This window comes from Nomascus leucogenys, chromosome 7b (genome assembly GCF_006542625.1).
Source record: "Nomascus leucogenys isolate Asia chromosome 7b, Asia_NLE_v1, whole genome shotgun sequence".
NCBI lineage: Eukaryota > Metazoa > Chordata > Mammalia > Primates > Hylobatidae > Nomascus > Nomascus leucogenys.
In genome coordinates this window covers 25,707,986-25,729,592 of record NC_044387.1, presented here as the reverse complement: position 1 = coordinate 25,729,592, position 21,607 = coordinate 25,707,986, and the positions used below count along the sequence as shown (strand labels likewise).

The following is a 21,607-nucleotide window of genomic DNA, read 5'->3' as shown; positions in this document are numbered from 1 at the left end:
GAGGTCAATAGATCATGAGTGTGGTGCCCTCCTGAATGGGAAAGGTGCTTATAAAAGAGGCATGAGGTAGCTTTTTTGCCACTTCTTTCATGTGAGAATACAGCTCAAAAGTACTGTCTGTGAGGAATGGTCCCTCACCAGACATTGAATCTTCTAGTAACTTGATTTTGGACTTTCCAATCTCCAGAAGTGTGAGAAATACATTTCCTTGGTTTACAATATAATCAATGTTTAGTATTTTGTTAAAGCAGACTGAACAGGCTAGGATATATAATCCTTAATATAATCATTCCAACAGAGAAGAAGCCAGCAGAATTGGTAGAGCATATAGGCAGTGGGGGTTCAGCAACCGTAAGAATCAAAGTAAGTATACCCTAACTACACTTCAATGGACTATCATTTGGAGCACTGGCTCAGGAGTCAGATCACCAATAAATCCTTTATCAATCAGTCAGGAGCGAAGACAAAGATTTCACCAATGAACATTTGGGGTCCAGGCCAAGACGTCCAGAGGTCCAATGATTAATCTGATCCTATTCAAATCATGACTTCATAACTGTTAAAGAAAATTTATTCTGATACTTATTAAAAGAGTAAGGAAGACTTCATTATTATTTCTTAACTTTAAAAAACATTCATCATTCTAAAACACCAAAAGCAATGGCAACAAAAGCCAAAATTGACAAATGGGATCTAATTAAACTAAAGAGCTTCTGCACAGCAAAAGAAACTACCATCAGAGTGAACAGGCAACCTACAGAATGGGAGAAAATTTTTGCAACCTACTCATCTGACAAAGGGCTAATATCCAGAATCTACAATGAACTCAAACAAATTTACAAGAAAAAAACAACCCCATGAAAAAGTGGGCAAAGGACATGAACAGACACTTCTCAAAAGAAGACATTTATGCAGCCAAAAAACACATGCAAAAATGCTCATCATCACTGGCCATCAGAGAAATGCAAATCAAAACCACAATGAGATACCATCTCACACCAGTTAGAATGGCCATCATTAAAAAGTCAGGAAACAACAGGTGCTGGAGAGGATGTGGAGAAATAGGAACACTTCTACACTGTTGGGGGGACAGTAAACTAGTTCAACCATTGTGGAAGTCAGTGTGGCGATTCCTCAGGGATCTAGAACTAGAAATACCATTTGACCCAGCTATCCCATTACTGGGTGTATACCCAAAGGACTATAAATCATGCTGCTATAAAGACACATGCACACGTATGTTTGTTGCGGCACTATTCACAATAGCAAAGACTTGGAACCAACCCAAATGTCCAACAACGATAGACTGGATTAAGAAAATGTGGCACATATTCACCATGGAATACTATGCAGCCATAAAAAATGATGAGTTCATGTCCTTTGTAGGGACATGGATGAAACTGGAAAACATCATTCTCAGTAAACTATCGCAAGGACAAAAAACCAAACACCGCATGTTCTCGCTCATAGGTGGGAATTGAACAATGAGAACTCATGGACACAGGAAGGGGAACATCACACTCCTGGGACTATTGTGGGTTGGGGGGAGGGGGGAGGGATAGCATTAGGAGATATACCTAATGCTAAATGACGAGTTAATGGGTGCAGCAAACCAACACGGCACATGGATACATATGTAACAAACCTGCACATTGTGCACATGTACCCTAAAACCTAAAGTATAATAATTAAAAAAAGAAAAATAATAAAATAAACAAAAAAAATTCATCATTATATTTCATATTTTGAAAGTTAAACATGCTCACTGCAAAAAATATATGTACATGTAAAACATATAAAAGTAGAAATCACCCATTATTCAATTACCATTACATGGTCACCACTGACATTTTGATCTATTTATGTCCTTTTTAAAAATAATGTAATATCATAGACATTTTTCATATATTAAGAACTTAAAGATGCCTTATAATAGTCCATCTTGTAGATAATACATGATTCCCACAAACATATCTTTAATGTTAAACATTTATGTTCTCTCTGGTGAAACACATCAAAATTTGCCAATGTATATGAACCACTTTAAAGTTATTAGTATGTTCACCTATTTATTTCTTTTAAAAGATAACTTCAGCTTGTATTTTAGATTCAGGGGAATATATGTGCAAGTCTGTCAAATGGGAGCACTGCATGATGGTTAGGTTTGGGGTACAGATGATCCCATCATCCAGGCAATGATCACAGAACCCAGTAGAAAGCCCCTCATCCCTTTCCTCCCTCCCCCTTCCAGCAGTCCCCAGTGTCTACTGCTCCCATGTTTATGTCTATGTGTACTCAATGTTTAGCTTCCACTTATAAGTGAGAACATGCTGTATTTGCTTTTCTGTTCCTGTGTTAAGTCACTTAGGCTAACAGCCTCCATCTGCATTCATGTAACTGTAAAGGACATAATATCATTATTTCTTATGGCTGCATAGTTTTCCATGGTGTATATGTACCACATTTTCTGTATCCAGTTAGCAATTGATGAGCACCTAGGTTGACTCCATGTCTTTGTTATTGTGAATAGTCCTGTAATTAATGTGTGAGTGCGTGTGTCTTTTTGGTAGAATGAGTGGTTTTCTTTTGGACATATAACCAGTAATGGGATTGCTTGATCAAATTGTAGTTGTGTGTTAAGTTCTTTGAGAAATGTCCAAATTACTTTCCACAGTGGCTGGACTAATTTACATTTCCACGAACATTGTATAAGCATCCCCTTTCTCCACAGCTTTGTTGGCATATTATTTTTTGATCATTTATTAATATCCCTTCTGACTGGTAAGAGTTGGTATCTTGTGGTTTTGATTTGCATTTCTTTGATGACTGCTGATGATGATGAGTACTTTTTCCTATCTGGGTTGGCTACCAGTACATCCCTTTTGAGAAGTGTCTTTTCATGTTTTTTGCCCATTTTTAAAATGGGGTTGTTTATTTTACACTTCTTGATTCAAGTTCCTTATAGATTCTGTGCATTAGACCTCTGTCAGATGCATAGTTTATGAATATATTCTCCCATTCTATAGGTTGTTGATACACTTCATTGATAGTTTTTGTAGCTGTGCAAAAGCTTTTTAGTTCAATTAGGTCCCAATTCTCAATATTTGTTTTTCTTGCAATTGCTTTTGAAGACTTAGCCATAAATTCTTTTCCAAGGCTGATGACGAGAAGGGTATTTCCTAGTTTTTCTTCTAGGATTTTTATATTTTCAAGTCTTACACTTAAATATTTAATCCATCTTGAGTTACTTTTTGTTTATGGTGAAGGGCATGTGTCTAGTTTCATTCATCTGCATATGGCTAGCCATTTGTCCCAGCACCATTTATTGAACAGGGAGTCATTTCCCCACTTCTTATTTGTGTTGACTTTGGAGATCGTTATAGGTGTGTAGTCTTATCTATGGACTTTCTATTTGGTTCCATAGGTCTACATGCCTGTTTTTGTACTAGTAGCATGCTGTTTTGGTTACTGCAGCTTGTAGTATAGTTGGAAATAGAGGAATGTGATGCCTCTGGCTTGTTCTTTTTGCTTAAGACTGCTTTGGCTATTTGGGCTTTTTTTGGTCAGATATGAATTTTAGAATAGTTTTTTCTATTTCTGCGATAAATGACATTAGTACTTTCATAGGAACAGCATTCAATCTCTAGATTGCTGTGGGAGAAATGGTCATTTTAATGATCCACAAGCATGGAATGTTTTTCCATCTCTACAAATTCTTGTAGAGAGTTTTCACCTCCTTGGTTAGATATATTTCTAGGTATTTTTTTGTAGCTATTTTAAATGTGACTGCATTCATGATTTGCCTGTAAGCTTGAAAGCTACTGGTGTATAGAAATGCTACTGATTTTTTGTACCTTGATTTTGTATTCTGAAACTTTACTAAGTAGTTTATTAGTTGTAAAAGACTTCGGTCAGCGTCTTTAGAGTTTTCTAAGGTACAGAATCATATCCTTAGTGAAGTGAGATGATTTGACTTCCTCTTTCCCCATGTAATGCCTTTTATTTCTTTCTCTTGTCTGATTACTCTGGCTAAGACTTGCAGTTTTATGTTGAATAGGAGTCTTGAGAGTTGGCATCCTCATCTTCTTCCAGTTCTTAAGGGAAATCCTTCCAGCTTTTTTTCTGTTTGGTATGATGTTTGCTGTGGGTTTGTCATAGATGGCTCTTATTATTTTGAGGTATGTTCCTTCAGGGCATAGTTTGTTGAGGAGGAAGTCTATTTAGCACTATTGCGATAGACATCAAATCTATTGCAATTGAGTAGTGAAATCACCCTCAACTCTGAGTATACCAAGGACAGTGGAAATATATAGTCAGCCAGCAGAATTAGAGGGATCAATAGAAAAATTACCCAGAGGAAACATCAGGGTGGGGGAATTCTTTCTAAGAATACTCAACAGAATTCTTGCTGAAGATAGGTTGGGGGATAAGGAATCAAAGTCAGGTGATGATGAATTTGCTTATATATAAAGAGTGATTAGATATCAAGGGTGGGGAATTTTTGTTAAACTGACTTAGCAGGATTTTTGCTACAACTGGGCCATGCATGCAAGGATGGGGGCTATGGTTAAGGCCAAGTCAGGAGAAGGGCTCAGGGAAACCTGACTAAAGTTTGCTCAAAGAAAGAAGTGTTTTGTTGTTGTTGTTGTTGTTTTTTCAGCTTTAAAACTGTGACAAATGCCATAAAGCATGAACTCAAGTCAGTATAGCTGGGAATATATCTTAGCTTTACTTCTTATTTATCTTCTTGAACTTGGGCAAGATATACAACTCTTAATACACCCTTCATCTGAAAGACTGCGATAAAAAGAGTTTCTACTTAATAACACTTTTGCTAGGATAAATGAGTTAATATACTCAAAGTTTTCAATATAGCATCCAGCATTTAATAAATGCTATACAATAAATAATATTGCATAAAACAATTTCTTATTACCTTTTCTACTCCAGAGGAAATAGGCCTCTATCATATCTCTTAGCCTTGTTCAGTTTTAAATAGTACTACAAACATCCTGGGTCAACCTCCTTGCCTAATAATCTCCGGAACTTGACCCCCATACTTATTTTCCTCCATTTCAATTTGTTCCCTCACCGGACTTAATATGCATTGTACTTATTCTATTTACATTATTGTTCTGGCACTGCAGTTCATTCTCATTTGGAACCTTCTACGTCACACACCATGTATATCCTTTTAAATGCTCTTCCTTCTTTTTCTCTATTTTCTAATCCTTTTACTTGTGCTAAAAACTTCTCTTCTGCTTTCATTTGCCTATAAGACATTAAAGTGTACATATTCAGGAGACAATTGATTATATATTTTTGAAATTTTGAAATCAAATCTTCAGTGAAGATACAGTTTTGTGAGATGGAAGTACATAATTTGTAACTGAAGCTATGGGGATACATAGAGTAAACATAGTGGAGAATTACTAATGCTGGAGTGAATGAAACTAATCAAAAATATAAAGCCTAAGAAATTAGAGTGATACAAGAAATTCATGGCAGTTTCTATCAGATATGTGCTTTCTTTTTTCATATGTGTCTTTATTTTCAATTTTTAAAAAATCTTTTTACATACATTTTAGGTGTACAACAATTTGGTATATACACCTATATAGTGTTATGGTTAATATTGAGTGTCAACTTGATTGGACTGAAGCATGCAAAGTATTATTCCTGGATGTGTCTGTGAGGGTGCTGGCAAAGGAGATTAACATTTGAGTCAGTGGACTAGGAGCGGCAGATGCACCCTCAATCTGAGAGGGTACCATCTAACAAGCTGCCGGTGTGGCTAGGATAAAAGCAAGCAGAGGAATGTGGAAGAACTAGATTGGCTGAGTCTTCTGGCCTCCATCTTTCTCCCATGTTGGATGCTTCCTGCCCTTGAACATCAGACTCTAATTTCTTCAGCTTTTGGACTCTTGGCCCTACACCAGTGGTTTGCCAGAGGCTCTCGGGCCATTGACCACAGACTGAAAACTGCACTGTTGACTTTGCTACCTTTGAGATTTGGGGACTCAGACTGGCTTCATTGCTTCTCAGCTTGCAGACCACCTACTGCAGGACATGATCTTGTGATTGCATGAGTCAATACTCTGTAGTAAACTCCCTTTTATACATACATTTATCCTATCAGTTCTGTACCTCTAGAGAACACTGAATAACATAGATTTTGGTACCAGGAGTGGAGTGCTGCTGCAAAAATACCCTAAAATGTGGAAGTGACTTTGGAACTGGGTGACAGGCAGAAGTTGGAACAGTTTGGAGGGCTCAGAGGGAGACAGAAAAATGCAGGAAAGTTTCAAACTTCCTAGAGACCTTGAGGGCTCAGAATACAGGAAGATGTGGGAAAGTTTGGACCTTCCTAGAGACTTGTCTAATGGCTTTGACCAAAATGCAGATAGTGGTATGGACAATAAAGTCCAGGTTGAGGTAGTCTCCAATGGAGATGAGGAACTTGTTGGGAACTGGAGTAAAGGTCACTCTTGCTATGCAAAGAGACTGGCTGCATTTTTCCCCTGCCCTAGAGATCTGTGGAACTTTGAACTTGAAAGAGATGATTTAGGGTATTTGGGGGAAGAAATTTCTAAGCAGCAAAGCATTCAAAAGGAAGCAAAGCATGAAAGCTTGGAAGATTTGCAGGCTGACAATACTATAGAAAAGAAAAATCCATTTTCTGGAGAGAAATCGAAGCCTGCTGCAGAAATTTGCATAAGTACCAAGGAGCCAAATGTTAATCACCAAGACAATGGGGAGAATGTCTCCAGAGATCTTCAGGGCAGCCCCTCCCATCACAGGCCATGAGGCCAAGGGTGAAAACATTGTTTTCTTGGCCAGGCCCAGGCCCCCCCTGCCTCATACTGCCTAGGGACTCGGTGCCCTGCATCTCAGCTGCTCCAGCCATGGCTAAAAGGGGCCAAGGTATAGCTCAGGCCATGGCTTCAGGGGTGCAAGCACCAAGCCTTGACAGCTTTCATGTGTATTGAGCCTGCAGGTACACAGAAGTCAAGTATTGAGGTTTGGGAACCTCCACCTAGATTTCAGAGCATGCATGGAAATGCCTGGAAGTTTAGTCAGAAGTTAGCTGCAGGGGTGGGGCCCTCATGGAGAACCTCTGCTAGGGCAGTGACAAAGGAAAATGTGGGGGGGACTCCCTACACAGAGTCCCACTGGTCACTGCCTAATGGAGCTGTGAGAAGAGGGTCACCATCCTCCAGACCCCAGAATGGTAGCTCCAGTGACAGCTTGCACTGTGTACCTGCAAAAGCTGCAGACACTCAACACCAGCCTACGAAAACAGCCAGGAAGGGGGTTGTACCCTGCAAAGTCACAAAAGCATGGCTGGCCAAGACCATGGGAACCCACCTCTGGCATCAGCGTGACCTGGATGTGAGTCATGCAGTCCAAAGGAGATCATTTTGGAGCTTTAAGATTTGAGTGCCTTGCTGGATTTCAGACTTGCTTGGGGCTTGTAGCCCCTTCATTTTGGCCAATTTCTGCCATTTGGAATGGGTGTATTTACCCAATACCTGTACTCCCATTGCTTTTGACTTACAAGCTCATAGCCAGAAGGACTTGCCTTGTTTCAGATGGGACTTCGCACTCTGGACTTTTGGGTTAGTGCTGGAATCAGTTAAGATTTTGGGGGACTATTGGAAGGGCATGTTGGTTTTGAAATGTGAGGACATGAGATTTGGGAAGGACCAAGGGTGGAATAATGTGGTTTGGCTCTGTGCCCCCACTCAAATCGCACCTTGAATTGTAATAATCCCTAAGTGTTGTGGGAGGGTAATTGTGGTGGGAGGTGACTGAATCATGGGGGCAGGCTTTTCCTGTGCTATTGTCATCAAATTGAGTAAGTCTCATGAGACCTGATGCTTTTATAAAGGGGAGTTCCCCTGCACACTCTCTTTGTTGCCTGCCACCATGTAAGATGTCCCTTTGCTCTTTCTTCATCTTCTGCCATGATTGTGAGGCTTCCCCAGCCATGTGGAACTGTGAGTACATTAAACCTCTTTCCTTTATAAATTACCTAGTCTTGAGTGTGTTTTTATTAGCAGCCAAGTGGGAGCTAATTGAATGATTGGGCAGGTTTTTCCCATGCCATTCTGGTGATAGTGAATAAGTCTCGGCTGGGTGTGGTGACTCATGCCTGTAATCCCAGCACTTTGGGAGGCTGAGGCAGGCAGATCATGAGGTCAGGAGATTGAGACCATCCTGGCTAACATGGTGAAACCCTGTCTCTACTAAAAATACAAAAAAAATTAGCCGGGTATGGTGGCGGGTGCCTGTAGTCCCAGCTACTTGGGAGGCTGAGGAAGGAGAATGGCGTGAACCCTGGAAGCAGAGCTTGCAGTGAGCCAAGACCACGCCACTGCACTCCAGCCTGGGGACAGAGCGAGACTCCGCCTCAAAAAAAAAAAAAAGTCTCACAAGATCTAATGGTTTTATAAAGGAGAGTTCCCCTGCACACCTTCTCTTGCCTGCTGCCGTTTAAGATGTCCCTATGCTCTTCCTTCATCTTTTCCGCCATGACAGGAATTCCGTGAGGATTCCCAAGCCGTGTGGAACTGAGTCCATTTAACCTCTTTTCCTGATAAATTACCCAGTCTCAGGTGTATCTTTATTAGCAGCCTGAAAATGAACTAATACATATAGTGAAATGATAACTACATTCAAGCAAATTATTCTGTCCATCACCTTTTATAATTACTTATTTCCCCTTAAACAAGAGTGCCTAAAAATCTACTCTCTTAGTAAATTTTCAGTATTCAATACTATATTGTTAACCATAACCCTCATGATCTACATTAGAGCTCTAGACCTATTCATTCTACATAGCTGCAAGTTCATAACCTTTAACCCACTTCACTTCATTCTATTTATTTCCCCTAATTTCCCCAGTAATCACTGTTCTATTCTCTGTTTGCTATGTATAAGTGAAATCATGCAATATTTTTCTTTCTGTGTCTGGCTTATTTCTCTTAGCCTAATGTCCTTTGGGTTACCAATATGAATGTTGTGACAACATAAATGTTGTCACAAATGGCAGTATCTCCTTCATTTTTAAGGCTGACAAGTATATATATATATATACACATATATATCATTCATATTAATATATTATTTTTTAATCCATTTATCTGTTAATGGACACTTAGGTTGTTTTCATATCTTGAACATTATGAGTAGTGCTGCAATGAACATGGGAGTAAAGCTTGTTTTACTAGGTGCTATTTGTATTTCTTTTATATCTAGCAGAAGGATTGTTGAATCATAAAGTAGTTCTATTTTTAATTGTCGGAGGAACCTCCATAATGTTTTCCAGAATTGCTGTACCAATTTATATTATCATCAAGAATGTACAAGGGTTCCTTTTACTCCACAGCTTCACCAACAATGATGATCTCTTGTCTTTTTCATAATTGTCATCTTAACAGGTGTGAGATGATAACACACTGTGGTTTTGATTTGCATTCCACTGCTAATTAGTGATGTTGAGCACCATCTTATATATCTGTTGGCCATTTGTATGTCTTCTTTGGAAAAATGTCTATTCAGGTTCTTTCCTCATTTCTTAATTAGGTTACTTGTGTTCTTTTTTCTATGGAGTTGTGTGAATTCCTTATATATTTTGGATGTTAACACCTGATCAAATATATGGTTTGCAATTCTTTTTTTCCCGATCCTTAGATTCTCTCCACTCTTCACTCTGTTGATTTGGTTTTGTTTTTGTTTTGTGTGTGTATGTGTGCAGGAGCTTTTCAGTTTTATGTAGTCCCACTTGTTTATTTTTGCTTTTGTTGCCTGAGCTTTGGGTTTGCAGATACACACTCTCAAATGCTGCTGAGAAGTCAAGCAATATGAAAGTGAAAAAAATTGTTATATTTACTAACAAAATGTCTATAGAAATTTTGACAGTATTGCCTGCCTCTATGGTGAAGTTCCTACTGAGCATGTGGAAGGTGTTGAAATTTAAGGTGTAGTTGAAGGAACTGGCCTCAGACAGAAGGAGTGGTATCTCATTTACTAAAACAAACAAAAGAAATGTAATAAAAATAGGTGAGTCTACACTATAGTTGGTTTCATGGCTTCTGTTTACACTGATGAGTGAAAGAGTGTTGAACAAAAAAACATATGAGGAGAGTGGAGAAGGTTTAAACTTCCAATTGACAAAAGAAGATTATGATTAGGGTAAAATCCAATAGATAGCAGTGATTAGCTAACACTTGAGGTTAATAGTAGTGACAAAGGATGAATGGTGAATCTAACCTTGATCATGAGCATTGTCTGACAGTAGTCATCAGTCCAACTGTTGGTCAAGAGAAGGTGAACAATTCCCTCCATTCCAGCATGAATTGTGCTAGGTTTCTATGGCAAAGGTTAATAAAAAATATAATTGTGGGCTGGGCGCAGTGGCTCCCACCTGTAATCCCAGCACTTTGGGAGGCCAAGGCAGGAGGATCACGAGGTCAGGAGATGGAGACCATCCTGACTAACATGGTGAAACCCCGTCTCTATTAAAAATCAAAAAAAAAAAAAAAAATTAGCCAGGCGTGATGGCAGGCGCCTGTAGTCCCAGCTACTCGGGAGGCTGAGGCAGAAGAATGGTGTGAACCTAGGAGGCGGAGCTGGCAGTGAGCCAAGATTGCACCACTGCACTCCAGCCTGAGAGACAGGGTGAGACTCTGGTCTCAGGAAAAAAAAAAAAAAATACATATATATATATGTATATATACACAATTGTGGTATATTTGAGAAAAGGATCAATTAAAATTCTTAATTTTCCCATTTTTTCTTCTAATTTCTTGCATTAAAACAGTACAGTGCTCTCATATTTTTAATTTATATACAATTTCAAATATACATTGCAATGATTTTTTTCAGGCCTCTAAGCCCAAGCCAAGCCATCGCATCCCCTGTGACTTGCACATATACACCCAGAGGGCCTGAAGTAACTGAAGACCCACAAAAGAAGTAAAAATAGCCTTAACTGATGACATTCCACCATTGTGATTTGTTCCTGCTCCACCCTAACTGATCAATGTACTTTGTAATGTACCCTTAAGAAGGTTCTTTGTAATTCTCCCCACCCTTGAGATTGTACTTTGTGAGATCCATCCCTGCCCGCAAAACATTGCTTTTAACTTCACAGCCTATCCCAAAACCTATAAGAACTAATGATAATCCATCTCCCTTCGCTGACTCTGTTTTTGGACTCAGCCCACCTGCACCCAGGTGAAATAAACAGCCATGTTGCTCACACAAAGCCTGTTTGGTGGTCTCTTCCATGGACAACGCACATGAAATTTGGTGCCGTGACTCGGATCAGGGGACCTCCCTTGGGAGATCAATCCCCGACCTCCTGCTCTTTGCCCCCTGAGAAAGATCCACCTATGACCTTTCCCATTTTCCTGGAGGGTAAGAACCCCCGAACCCCTTCCCTCCATGTCTCTACTCTCTCTTTTCTCTGGGCTTGCCTCCTTCACTATGGGCAACCTTCCACCCTCCATTCCTCCTTCTTCTCCCTTAGCCTGTGTTCTTAAGAACTTAAAACCTCTTCAACTCTCACCTGACCTAAAATCTAAATGACTTATTTTCTTCTGCAATGCCGCTTGACCCCAATACCAACTCGACAGTAGTTCCAAATAGCCAGAAAATGGCACTTTGAATTTTTCCATCCTGCAAGATCTAAATAATTCTTGTCATAAAATAGGCAAACGGTCTGAGGTGCCTGACGTCCAGGCATTCTTTTACACATCAGTCCCTCTGTAGTCTCTGTTCCCAATGCAACTCATCCCAAATCTTCCTTCTTTCCCTCCCACCTGTCCCCTCAGTCCCAACCCCAAGGGTCGCTGAGTCTTTCTAATCTTCCTTTTCTACAGACCTTTCTGACCTCTCCCCTCCTCGCCAGGCCGAGCTAGGTCCCAATTCTTCCTCAGCCTCCGCTCCTCCACCCTATAATCCTTTTATCACCTCCCCTCTTCACACCTGGTCCAGCTTACAGTTTCGTTCAATGACTAGCCCTCCCACACCTGCCCAGCAATTTACCCTTAAAAAGGTAGCTGGAGCTAAAGGCATAGTCAAGATTAATGCTCCTTTTTCTTTATCCCAAATCAGATAGTGTTTAGGCTCTTTTTCATCAAATATAAAAATCTAGCCCAGTTCATGGCTCATTTGGCAGCAACCCTGGGACGCTTTACAGCCCTAGACCCTAAAATGTCAAAAGCCGTCTTATTCTCAATACACATTTTATTACCCAATTTGCTCCCGACATTAAATAAAACTCCAAAAATTAAATTCCAGCCCTCAAACCCCACAAAACGACTTAATTAACCTTGCCTTCAAGGTGTACAATAATAGAGTAGAGGCAGCCAAGTAGCAACATATTTCTGAGTTGCAATTCCTTGCCTCCACTGTGAGGCAAACCCCAGCCACATCTCCAGCACACAAGAACTTCCAAACGCCTGAACCGCAGCAGCCAGCCATTCCTCCAGAACCTCCTCCCCCAGGAGCTTGCTACACATGCCAGAAATCTGGCCACTGGGCCAAGGAATGCCCGCAGCCCGGGATTCCTCCTAAGCCGTGTCCCATCTGTGTGGGACCCCACTGAAAATCGGACTGTTCAACTCACCTGGCAGCCACTTCCACAGCCCCTGGAACTCTGGCCCAAGGCTCTCTGACTCCTTCCCAGATCTTCTCGGCTTAGCAGCTGAAGACTGATGCTGCCCGATTGCCTTGGAAGCCCCGTAGACCATCACAGATGCTGAGCTTCGGGTAATTCACAGTGGAGGGTAGGTCCGTCCCCTTCTTAATCAATACAGAGGCTACCCACTCCACATGACCTTCTTTTCAAGGGCCTGTTTCCCTTGCCTCCATAACTGCTGTGGGTATTGACGGCCAGGCTTCTAAACCTCTTAAAACTCCCCAACTCTGGTGCCAACTTAGACAATACTCTTTTAAGCAGTCCTTTTAATTATCCCCACCTGCCCAGTTCCCTTATTAGGCCGAGACACTTTAACTAAATTATCTGCTTCCCTGACTATTCCTGGGCTACAGCTATATCTCATTGCTGCCCTTCTTCCCAATCCAAAGCCTCCTTTGCATCCTCCTCTTGTATCCCCCCACCTTAACCCACAACTATAAGATACCTCTACTCCCTCCTTGGCGACCCATCATGCACCCCTTACCATCTCATTAAAACCTAATCACCCTTACCGGGCTCAATGCCAATATCCCATCCCACAGCCCGCTTTAAAAGGATTAAAGCCTGTTATCACTCGCCTGCTACAGCATAGGCTTCTAAAACCTATAAACTCTCCTTACAATTCCCCCATTTTACCATCCAAAAACCGGACAAGTCTTACAGATTAGTTCAGGATTTGTGCCTTATCTACCAAATTGTTTTGCCTATCCACCCCATGGTGCCAAACCCATATACTCTCCTATCCTCAATACCTCCCTCCACAATCCATTATTCTGTTCTAGATCTCAAACATGCTTTCTTTACTATTCCTTTGCACCCTTCATTCCAGCCTCTCTTCGCTTTTACTTGGACTAGCCCTGACACCCATAAGTCTCAGCAGCTTACCTGGGCTGTACTGCCGCAAGGTTTCAGGGACAGCCCTCATTACTTCAGCCAAGCTCTTTCTCATGATTTACTTTCTTTCCACCCCTCCGCTTCTCACCTTATTCAATATATTGATGACCTTCTTCTTTGTAGCCCCACCTTTGAATCTTCTCAATAAGACACACTTCTGCTCCTTCAGCATTTATTCTCCAAAGGATATCGGGTATCCCCCTCCAAAGCTCAAATTTCTTCCCCATCCGTTACCTACCTCGGCATAATTCTTCATAAAAACACACGTGCTCTCCCTGCTGATCGTGTCTGATTAATCTCCCAAATCTCAATTCCTTACAAAACAACAACTTCTTTTCTTCCTAGGCATGGTTAGTGCAGTCAGAATTCTTATACAAGAGCCAGGACTGCACCCTGTAGCCTTTCTGTCCAAACAACTTGACCTTACTGTTTTAGCCTAACCCTCATGTCTGCGTGCAGTGGCTGCCACTGCTTTAATACTATTAGAGGCCCTAAAAATCACAAACTATGCTCAACTCACTCTCTATATTTCTCATAACTTCCGAAATCTATTTTCTTCCTCATACCTGATGCATATACTTTCTGCTCCCTGGCTCCTTCAGCTGTGCTCACTCTTTGTTAAGTCCCACAATTACCATTGTTCCTGGCCCGGACTTCAATCTGGCCTCCCACGTTATTCCTGATACCACACCTGACCCCCATGAGTGTATCTCTCTCCGATCCACCTGACATTCACCCCATTTCCCCATATTTCCTTCTTTCCTCTTCCTCACCCTGATCACGCTTGATTTATTGATGGCAGTTCCACCAGGCCTAATCGCCACACACCAGCAAAGGCAGGCTATGCTATAGTACAAGCCGCTAGCCTGCCTCTTAGAACCTCTCATTTCCTTTCCATCGTGGAAATCTATCCTCAAGGAAATAACTTCTCAGTGTTCCATCTGCTATTCTACTACTCTTCAGGGATTATTCAGGTCCCCTCCCTTCCCTACACATCAAGCTTGAAGATTTGCTCCCACCCAGGACTGGCAAATTAGCTTTACTCAACATGCCCCAAGTCAGATAACTAAAATATCTCTTAGTCTAAGTAGACACTTTCTCTAGATAAGTAGAGGCCTTTCCCACAGGATCTGAGAAAGCCATTGCAGTCATTTCTTCCCTTCCGTCAGACAAAATTCCTCAGTTTAGCCTTCCCACCTCTGATAACAGACCAGCCTTTATTAGTCAAATCAGCCAAGCAGTTTTTCAGGCTCTTAGTATTCAGTGAAACCTTTATATCCCTTATGGTCCTCAGTCTTCAAGAAAAGTAGAACGGACTAAAAGTCTTTTAAAAACACACCTCACCAAGCTCAGCCACCAACATAAAAAGGACTGGACAATACTTTTACCACTTTCGCTTCTCAGAATTCAGGCCTGTCCTATGAATGCTGCAAGGTACAGCCCATTTGAGCTCCTTTTCATTAGGCCCCAGTCTCATTCCAGACACAGACCAGCTTAGACTGTGACCCCAAAAAACTTGTCACCCCTACTGTCTTCTGTCTAGTCATACTCCTATTCACCGTTCTCAACTACTCATACATGCCCTGCTCTTGTTTACACTGCTGGTTTACACTGTTTCTCCAAGTCATCACAGCTGATATCTCCTGGTGCTATCCCCAAACTGCCACTCTTAACTCTTGAAGTAAATAAATAATCTTTGCTGGCAGGACTATGCTGAATCTCCTTAGGCACTCTCTAATCAGGTGTTCTAGGTCCTCCCAATTCTTAGACCTTTTATACCTGTTTTTCTCCTTCTCTTATTCCATTTAGTTTTTCAATTCATACAAAACCGTATCCAGGCCATCACCAATCATTCTATACAACAAATATTCCTTCTAACAACCCCACAATATCACCCCTTACCACAAAATCTTCCTTCAGCTTAATCTCTCCCACTCTAGGTTCCCACGCCTCCCCTAATCCCGCTTGAAGCAGCTCTGAGAAACATCGTCCATTCTTTCTCCATACTACCCCCCAAAATTTTCACCACCCCAACACTTCAACACTATTTTGTTTTATTTTTCTTATTAATATAAGAAGACAGGAATGTCAGGCCTCTGAGCCCAAGCCAAGCCATCACATCCCCTGTGACTTGCACTTATACACCCAGATGGCCTGAAGTAACTGAAGATCCACAAAAGAAGTAAAAATAGCCTTAACTGATGACATTCCACCATTGTGATTTGTTTCTGCCCCACCCTAACTGATCAATGTACTTTGTAATCTCCCCCACCCTTAAGAAGGTTCTTTGTAATTCTCCCCACCCTTGAGAATGTACTTTGTGAAATCCACCCCTGCCTGCAAAACATTGCTCTTAACTTCACCGCCTATCCCAAAACCTATAAGAACTAATGATAATCCACCACCCTTTGCTGATTCTCTTTTCGGACTCAGCCCACCTGCACCCAGGTGAAATAAACAGCCATGTGGCTCACACAAAGCCTGTTTGGTGGTCTCTTCACACGGGTGCACATGAAAATTTCTTTTTCAGGGTAAACTGTATTCTAACTACTGTTTTTGTATAATAACCCTAATGACATAAAAACATTTAAAATGTACATGAATTCTGTAGGTTAAAAGTTCAACCAGGAATTACAAAAGAAAAAAATGCTCTGGTCACTTGTTAAAAATGGCAAGGAAACTGTAGTCCCAGCTACTCCAGAGGCTGAAGCAGGAAGATCACTTGAGGCCAGAGTTTGAAGCCAGCCTGGGCAACATAACAAGACCCCATTTCTAGAAAAAGAAAAAAAAGTAAGGAAGACTTCATTCAAGACTCTTGCAATATGGACCAAGATTATTTCAATAAAGGAGAGCAATTATATTCAACTTCACTGAAAGAAAATGTGGGAGAATTTTAAAATGTTAGAATAAGCTAATGGAAAAATGTAAGCAAAGACATTAGCAGATGACATTAACAAAGAGATTGGTCAAAGTGACCAGGTCACCTATCTTTGCTTGAAGTTAGACTTCTAACCTCCCACAGAGATTCAAAATTAGGGACAATATCTCCTTAAATGAATATACATTTCAAGGGGATGGTTCCTAAAACTTTGAAGACATTCCTTGTAAAACTGGTGAGAAGTGGGAAGAAGCTTTACATCTCATAGAGGCAGAGAAAAAGTTTATAATTGCAAGTTTTCGTGAGTAAATGCTCTAAAAAAGAAAGGTCATGGATCTGTAGTCAGGAAGAAACCTGTCTAAGATTAGTCAAGTTGAGGGGAATTTTAAGGCCTTCTTGTTCAGTACAGGGATGAGCTTAGTTGTTTTCCACAGAGTATGGGTTTCAGCTGGAAAGACATGAAGGCTAGAGGTGATTCTACGGCTGGGGAAAGGGATGACTTTTCTCATATAAATAAGGGTCAATGCTAAATGTCAGCTGGAACCTCTGCTGGGATGTCAGTTGAAACATCTACTCTCCATGAGGGCTAATTTTAGTTTGCTTGCAACACAGTGACTGTATTCCAAGTGGGAGCATCCTTAGAAACAAAATAGATGTGTGTGGCATTAATATAATTCAGGAAGAGTTGTGGAGTCACTTTCACCATGTTTCCAGGTTCAGGGAGATGATTATGTGAGTTGGAAGGCATCGTTGTGGCTATCTACAGAAAGCACACTCTGCCATGGTCAGAAATACTATTGGCCAAGTATAATATTTATTAGGAAAAATTACATTTACATCTATAATAAGATGGGATCAATGTATGCTTTGTTATCTTTTATTTAGAATCATAACAGAATGCCTATATAATAAATTAGTGGAGAAAGTTATTTTGAACTTACATTATTTTCGGTATGAAATTTGGAGTAGAATCCATTTATAATTTAGTTGAATTTAAAAAGGGAATAGCTTTACTCTTATTACTATCTTGTAATTGTCAATTGTAATCGTCAATTACAATTACAGCCTAGACTCTACTGAAATTCTTAGGGAATATTTTTCTAAAAGAGCCATAAGACAAGGGTGTGTTCTGATTCTTAATTGCAAGTAATGAAAAAGGCTCATAATCCTTGTTTAATCAAAATCATTTTGAGCTTTCCCCTAGGGAAAAGATGCTATTATTTATTTATGACTATACTATAATTCATATATATGTATTTATATAATCTCCATACCAGACTGAGGAATCAGAATTGGAGTATAGAAAAACTAGTTACCATCCTGGAAACTAATATCTGAAATTCCCTTTTTTTCTTGGAATATTTATTGAGTCTCTACTTTGTGTCAGGCGTTGGGACAGGCACTGTGATAATTATTTGATGAGCAAGACATGGTACCTACTTGGAAAGCCCATAGTGTCCGTAAGTAAGCATGCAATAATTTTCATATATTAAAAATAAATATTTTACTCTGAGTTGTTTTTGAATAATGCAGAAAAAACACAATGTATGTTCCAAATTAGTTTCATATTTCTTTTGAGAAATATGAATAAGTAGAACTTGATTATTTGATTTGCAGAAATAATATGAATACAAATCTTCAGATATTCATTGATACTTGCTTTGGGGAAAGCAGAAGACTAGATGCTATATACATATGAGTAGCCCTTAGTAAGCAGAAACCCCACATCTCTTAGATGGTATGTATAATCCATATCGTAAAAGAGATAATCTATTAAAATACATATTGTTTTATACTTTATTTCCTTTTCAATTGCATAGGTTTTATATATTATGCTGTTACATGGCAGGAAAATCTAAATTTCTGATCTGAGGAAACCCTAGTTTATGAGAAGCCATAAATTTCAGATAAACTGGGGTTTGCTGCTTTGAAGGTTACGTTGGTATACACCCAACAGATATAATAATTCACATTTTATATATTTTGATACCTCTTTAAAATATTCTTCATGTAAAAGCAATAATAATTTTTATTTATTTTCAGAAATGTTGGTTCACTTGTTCTTAGAAATTGATTTATGAGTTTAAATGTATACAATTTAATTTAATTTTTTTATTTTTCAAAAATTATTTATGTTATGGATTTAGGGGTACAAGTCCAGTTGCGATACATGAATATATTGCACAGTGGTGAAATTTGGGCTTTTAGTGTACCCATCACCTGAATAGTGTGCATTGTACCCAATAGGTAGGATATTATCCCCTGCCTCCCTCCCTCCCACCCTCCCACATTTTGGAGTCTCCAACGTCTATTACTCCACTCTGTATGTCTGTATGTACCCATTGTTCCGTTCTCACTTCTAGTTGGGAACACACATTTTTAAAACTTTTTGTTTCTCAGTCATTTCACTAAAGATAATGGCTTCCAGTTCCATCTTTGTTGCTGTAAAAGACATAAGTGTATTCTTTTTTATGACTGAGTAATAGTATATTGTATATAAAGTCAGTATTTTGATTAGCTTTTGACTCAGGTTAGATTTAGTCACAAATATTCCAATCTCCAATGCAATTATAAAGTGTGAATCACTGCACAGCATGATTGATCTGAAAGCTTTATTATCGTCTTCCCCAGATTTTGTAGTGTCATGGTGGAATGGATGTTTATAATTGCCTTTGATGAAAGTCAATGGTTAACCAGTGCACATGTCAGAAGTTGTAATAGGAAGAACAACTAATAGAAACTTAAAAATTTGGTAGATAATTATTACTTTATTGTTGTTCAGTTTGTTGCCTTTGAAGTTTTGCTTGGTCTAGATAACAAGCCACATGTTTTATTAGTTTTGGCCACATGTTTTGTTAGTTTTGGCAAAAAACAGAGTTCAAATATAGTGTCTTAAAAGCTCAAAATAAGAAAACAATAAAAGCTTTACCTATGATTCAAATATACTTCAGTAGGAGCTTTCTCCAGAAAAATCTCAAAGATGTGGGAAGTCATGAAATAGTGACACATTAGGGAAGAAAATGAATCTTGGTAATTTTTTAAGAACACAAATTATCTTCCATGTTATTTTGCAAAGTGTTCAGTTTTATTTCTAGATTGAGTATGCACATTAGGCAGTCTGTCTTTATTATTTGGCAGGATGAAAACCTGCATAGGACTCACACAGTATCTATAATGTAAAATAATCTCATTGACTTGTTATTTGAATTATTTTGACACTTATCACAAACAAGTTGAAAAGTCAGAATGATCTCAATTCTGAATAAATAATAATAAAAATGCCCATATATCAATGTAATTAAACATATGCATTTATATTTTTCTAGGTGTGCACCATATATATTACTATAACATTTTATATAGGTCCTGAAAAAATATTTATATCAAGTTCTCTGTCTAGTGACATATAGATATAATATTACATTTGCTTATGACAAGTGAATTAGAGATGAAAGCTATGGAACATTTAAAAATAATATAGTCAAATTAAATTGTGAAAATAGTTTGGAAATAAATTAGCTAATAATTGACTAGTTTTTCACTTCCATTGCATATACATGTATAAATTGAATCACTAAGGCAGAACTTCTGTACATAACCTAAATATTTGCTGAACTAAAAACAAATCGTAGCTAAGTGAAATAAGCCAGTCACAGAAAGACAGATACTGTTAATTCCATTTACATAAGATATTTAGAATAGTCAAAATCATACAGAAAGAAAGTGGAATGGTGGGTACCAGGGTCCGGGGGAGGAGAGAGTGAGTAGTTATTGATTCAAGGGTACAGGGTCTCCACTTTACACGATGAGGAGTTATGGAGATATATGGTGGTGGTGGGAGCACAACATTATGGATGTGTTTAATACCACCAAACTGTATACTTAAAAATGGGTAAGATGGCAAATTTTGTTTTATGTATTTTTCCACAATAAAAAAACATGGAAAAATATTTTTAAAGCCTCACAAACTAGAAAATCTTAAGTGTCAAAATAGCCATTTCAGGTGTGAATACAGAACAACCTTCTATACATGAAAATTAACGTTCTAATCTTAATGTACAACTTACTGCCATGTTGTGTAGGCTTAGTATTAGTGATGAATTGATAGCTAAGTTATGTATTTTAAACCATAACAATGCCTTCTTTCAGTTCTTTCTCCTCTTTCTGCTCCCCACTAACCTCCTTTGCCTCTTCATCTTCCCCTTCTTGCTCATCCTTTCTCCTCATTTTTCTATTCATATTCCAAAAGTAAATATTAAAATTATGTCCATATGATAAGAAAAACTAATCATCTTAGCAGTTGTCAAATCAGATGCAATTAAAATTTTCAATTTTGCTTAAACTTGCCTGAGAAATGGTGAATAAATACCACTTTACTTATCTCAGCATTGTATATTCAATATTAAGGAGCATTAAAAGACTTTAAAATGAAATTAATTTTATTTCAAGGTAAAGTAAAGCATGCTTATTCTGATGATTTCTTATCATGAATGGTTTTAAATAAACTAACCAATAAGCATTCAATTAACACTTTTTTCCCATCCAGAAATATTTCAAACTCTTTTCTATCCCCAAACAACAATATTACATGATAAATTTTCTAATTTTAATCAAAAGTAAAAATATAAAAGTCAATATATCCCTACTATACAATGTTGGATTTTATATCATAATGAGTCAGGTAAGAGTTTGAGCTGTTGCCAACTTGTTAATTGGAAGACCAAGAGGAGAGAAAGCTCAGAGAGTTCAGTTTAATACATTGCTTATTCAGTATATCGAATAATAAATTAGTAGCTGGAAAGAATGAATACATTTCTTTGGTAGTTTATCATGCAGTAGTAATTTCAGCCTTACATGTAATATGCCTCTAAGTTCCATCCACATATATCACAGGTGGAATTAAAGTCTATTTAGTTTATGAAAGTGTTACCCTCAAAAATAAAAGCAAATCTGTATTCAGCTGAACTATCCAGAAAATGGATGCAAGACTTTCTGTTTTTGGATTATGTAGAATCTTGTGCCTTTTCCATATCAGAATATATTTGCAAACATGGTGGTACTCTCTAGTTTCCAGCTGTATTCAAGAATATAAAAACACATTTTCAGAAAACTAAATTAGAATTTAA

The 21,607-nt window shown here is 38.8% G+C and overlaps 1 long non-coding RNA gene across 1 annotated transcript; it reads left to right on the top strand.

Moving 5' to 3' along the window:
• Nucleotides 1-165: 165 nt before the first annotated feature.
• On the top strand, nt 166-18,205 carry LOC115835887. Its single transcript, XR_004030846.1, has 3 exons — nt 166-363; nt 16,215-16,485; nt 18,099-18,205. It is a non-coding gene; the product is annotated as an uncharacterized LOC115835887 (long non-coding RNA).
• The last annotated feature ends 3,402 nt before the right edge of the window (nt 18,206-21,607 follow it).